The following is a 4930-nucleotide window of genomic DNA, read 5'->3' on the forward strand; positions in this document are numbered from 1 at the left end:
TATTCCTTTTCTTCGAAGCACTGAAATAGGCAAGAAAACAACAATATGGGCTGGGCCTCCGGTTAATAGGTTAGTCCTAAAAATGATATAAAAGTGTAGAGTAAAGCCCATAAACATCCAAAACAGGTAATATAATAGCATGGAACAATCAAAAATTATAGATACATTGGAGACGTATCAAGCATCCCCAAGCTTAATTCCTACTCGTCCTCGAGTAGGTAAATGATAAAAACGGAATTTTTGATGTGGAATGCTACCTAGCATAATTCTTAATGTAATGCTCTTTATTGTGGCATGAATGTTCAGATCCAAATGATTCAAAATAAAAGTTCATATTGACATAAGAAATAGTAATACTTCAAGCATACTAACTAAGAAATCATGTCTTCTCAAAATAACATGGCTAAAGAAAGTTCATCCCTACAAAATCATATAGTTAGGCTATGTTTCATTTTCATCACACAAAATACTCCAATCAAGCACACTCTGGTTTCAGCCAAGCAATTGTTTCATACTTTAGCAATCTCAAACTTTTTTCAACTTTCACGCAATACATGAGCGTGAGCCATGGATATAGCACTATGGGTGGAATAGAATATGATGATGGAGGTTATGTGGAGAAGACAAAAAGGGAGAAAGTCTCATATTGACAAGGCTAATCAAGGGGCTATGGATATGCCCATCAATTGATGTCAACATGAGGAGTAGGGATTGCCATGCAACGGATGCACTAGAGCTATAAATGTACGAAAGCTCAACAAAAGAAACAAAGTGGCTCTGCATCCAACTTGCTTGCTCATGAAGACCTAGGGCACTTTGAGGAAGCCCATCGTTGGAATATACAAGCCAAGTTCTATAATGAAAAATTCCCACTAGTATATGAAAGAGACAACAAATGAGACTCTCTATATGAAGAACATGGTGCTACTTTGAAGCACAAGTGTGGAAAAAGATAGTAACATTGTCCCCTTTATGTTTTCTTCTTATTTTTTTGGGCCTTCCTTTTTTTGGCCTTTTTTGGCCTTTTTTTTATGGGACAATGCTCTAATAATGATGATCATCACACTTCTATTTATTTACAACTCATGAATTACAACTCGAAACTAGAACAAGATATGACTCTATATGAATGCCTCCGGCGGTGTACCGGGATGGGCAATGAATCAAGAGTGACATGTATGAAAAATTATGCATGGTGGCTTTGCCACAAATACGATGTCAACTACATGATCATGCAAGGCAATATGACAATGATGATGCGTGTCATGATAAATGGAACGGTGGAAAGTTGCATGGCAATATATCTCAGAATGGCTATGGAAATGCCATAATAGGTAGGTATGGTGGCTGTTTTGAGGAAGATATAAGGAGGTTTATGTGTGATAGAGCGTATCGTATCACGGGGTTTGGATGCACCGGCGAAGTTTGCACCAACTCTCAAGGTGAGAAAGGGCAATGCACTGTACCGAAGAGGCTAGCAATGATGGAAGGTGAGAGTGTGTATAATCCATGGACTCAACGTTAGTCATAAAGAACTCATATACTTATTGCAAAAATCTACAAGTCATCAAAAACCAAGCACTACGCGCATGCTCCAAGGGGGGAGGTTGGTAGGAGTTAACCATCACACGCCCCCGACCTCCACACAAGGGAAGGCAATCAAAAGAGCACCCCATGCAATAAATTTGTTACACAACTTTTACCATACATGCATGCTACGGGACTTGCCAACTTCAACAAAAGTATTCTTTAAATTCACAATTACCCAACTAGCATGACTCTAATATCACCACCTCTATATCTCAAAACAATTATCAAGCATCAAATTGATCATAGCATCCAATTCACTTTTATGATAGTTTTCATTCAAATTACCATGTTGTTTAAGACTCTCAAAGTAATATAAGTGAAGCATGAGAGTTCATTAATTTCTACAAAATAAAACCACCGCCATGCTCTAAAAAGATATAAGTGAAGCACTAGAGCAAACGACAAACTACTCCGAAAGATATAAGTGAAGATCAATGAGTAGTCAAATAATTATATAGCTATGAGTAGACTCTCTCTCTCATTTAAATATTTTAGATCAAATGTATTTTATTCAAGCAGCAAGCAAAATAAAACAAAATTACATTGCAAGGATAGCACAACTCATGTGAAAAAGCAAAAACTTATGTTCAACCGATACTAACCGATAATTGTTGAACAAGAAAGGTGGGATGCCTACCGGGGCATCCCCAAGCTTAGATGCTTGAGACTTCTTGAAATATTATCTTGGGGTGCCTTGGGCATCTCCAAGCTTGAGCTTTTGTGTCTCCTTAATTCCTTTTATATCTCGGTTTCTCGAAAGCTTCATCCACACCAAACTCAACAAGAACTCGTGAGATAAGTTAGTATAAACCAATGCAAAAACCTTATCATTTTCTATTGTAACAAATCACTAAAATTATTATTTGATGACCCGCAAGTATACGGGATAGTTGTAGCCTCTTTCGATAAGTAAGAGTGTCGAACCCAACGAGGAGCTAAAGGTAGAACAAATACTCTCTCAAGTCCTATCGGCCACTGATACGACTCTACGCACGCTTGATGTTCGCTTTACCTAGAACAAGTATGAAACTAGAAGTACTTTGTAGGTGTGATAGGATAGGTTTGCAAGATAATAAAGAACACGTAAATAAAAGCTAGGGGCTGTTTAGATAAAGATGCAAATAAAGTAAATATAGCGAGTGTGGAAAAGTGGTGGTAGGAGTTGTGGAATTGTCCCTAGGCAACTGACTATGTTACTAGGCCAGTAATCATTATTGCAATTCTATTTGAGGGAGAGGCATAAGCTAACATACTTTCTCTACTTGGATCATATGCATTTATGATTGGAACTCTAGCAAGCATCCGTAACTACTAAAGATTCATTAAGGTAAAACCCAACCATAGCATTAAAGTATCAAGTCCCCTTTTATCCCATACGCAAACAACCTACTTACTCGGGTCTGTGCTTCTGTCACTCACGCCACCCACCATAAGCAAATCATAAACATATTGCAAACCCTACAGCGGGAATCCCTCACGCTTGTGGGACACGAAGGGCACAATAGGACATCACCAATAATAAAATATGCAACTCAAACCAATCATAGCAATTCATCAATCACCGATAGGACAATGGAAATCTACTCAGACATCATAGGATGGCAACACATCATTGGAAAATAATATGAAGCATAAAGCACCATGTTCAAGTAGAGGATACAGCGGGTTGCGGGAGAGTGGACCGCTGTAGATAGAAGGGGGAAGGTGATGGAGATGTTGGTGAAGATGGCGGAGGTGTTGGTGAAGATCGCGGTGATGATGATGGCCCCCGGCGACGTTCCGACGCCACCGGAAGCAAGGGGGAGAGAGCCCCCCTTCTTCTTCTTCGTCTTTCTTGACCTTCTCCCTAGATGGGAGAAGGGTTTCCCCTCTGGTCCTTGGCTCCCATGGCTTGGGAGGGGCAAGAGCCCCTCCGAGATTGGATCTATCTCTCTGTTTCTGCTTTTTCTGATTCTACCCCTTCACTGTTTCCTTTATATCTGGAGATCCGTAACTCCGATTGGGGTGAATCTTTCGCCCAGATCTTTCTCATAAAATTAGCTTTCTTGCGCCAAAATAAGAGCGCCAACCGCCTTACGGGTGGACCACGAGGGTTAGGGGCGTGCCCCCCTACCTCGTGACCACCTCGGACACCGTCTCGCGTTGATTTTACTTCTCAAAAAACATAAATATTCCAAAAAAATCTTCGTCCGTTTTTATCCTGTTTGGACTCCGTTTGATATTGGGTTTCTGCGAAACAAAAAACATGCAACAGACAGGAACTGGCACTGGGCACTGGATCAATATGTTAGTCCCAAAAAATAGTATAAAAAGTTGCCAAAAAGTATATGGAAGTTGTAGAATAATGGCATGGAACAATCAAAAATTATAGATACGACGGAGACGCATCAGCATCCCCAAGCTTAATTCCTGCTCGTCCTTGAGTAGGTAAATGATAAAAAAGATAATTTTTGATGTGGAATGCTACCTAGCATAATCTTGATCATATATCTAATCATGGCATGAATATTAAGACACGAGTGATTCAAAGCAATAGTCTATCATTTGACATAAAAACAATAATACTTCGAGGATACCAATAAAGCAATCATGTCTTTTCAAAACAACATGGCCAAAGAGAGTTATCCCTACAAAATCATATAGTCTGGTTGTTGCTCTATCTTCATCACACAAAGTATTTAATCATGCACAACCCCGATGACAAGCCAAGCAATTGTTTCATACTTTAGTAATCTCAAACTTTTTCAACTTTCACGCAATACATGAGCGTGAGCCATGGATATACCACTATAGGTGGAATAGAAAATGATGGTGGGGGTTATGTGGAGAAGACAAAAAGGAGAAAGTCTCACATCAACTAGGCGTATCAACGGGCTATGGAGATGCCCATCAATAGATATCAATGTGAGTGAGTAGGGATTGCCATGCAACGGATGCACTAGAGCTATAAGTGTATGAATGCTCAAACTGAAACTAAGTGGGTGTGCATCCAACTTGCTTGCTCATGAAGACCTCGGGCATTTGAGGAAGCCCATCATCGGAATATACAAGCCAAGTTCTATAATGAAAATTCCCACTAGTATATGAAAGTGAAAGCATAGGAGGCTCTCTCTATGAAGAACATGGTGCTACTCTGAAGCACAAGTGTGGTAAAAGGATAGTAACATTGCCCCTTCTCTCTTTTTCTCTCATTTATTTATTTATTTATTTCTCTCTTCTTTTTTTTGGTGGGCTTCTTTGGCCTCCTTTTTTTTTATTTGGGCTTCTTTGGCCTCTTTTATTTTTCATAAAGTCCGGAGTCTCATCCCGACTTGTGGGGGAATCATAGTCTCCATCATCC

The sequence above is a fragment of the Triticum dicoccoides genome, chromosome 4B (genome assembly GCF_002162155.2).
Source record: "Triticum dicoccoides isolate Atlit2015 ecotype Zavitan chromosome 4B, WEW_v2.0, whole genome shotgun sequence".
Classification (NCBI taxonomy): Eukaryota; Viridiplantae; Streptophyta; class Magnoliopsida; order Poales; family Poaceae; genus Triticum; species Triticum dicoccoides.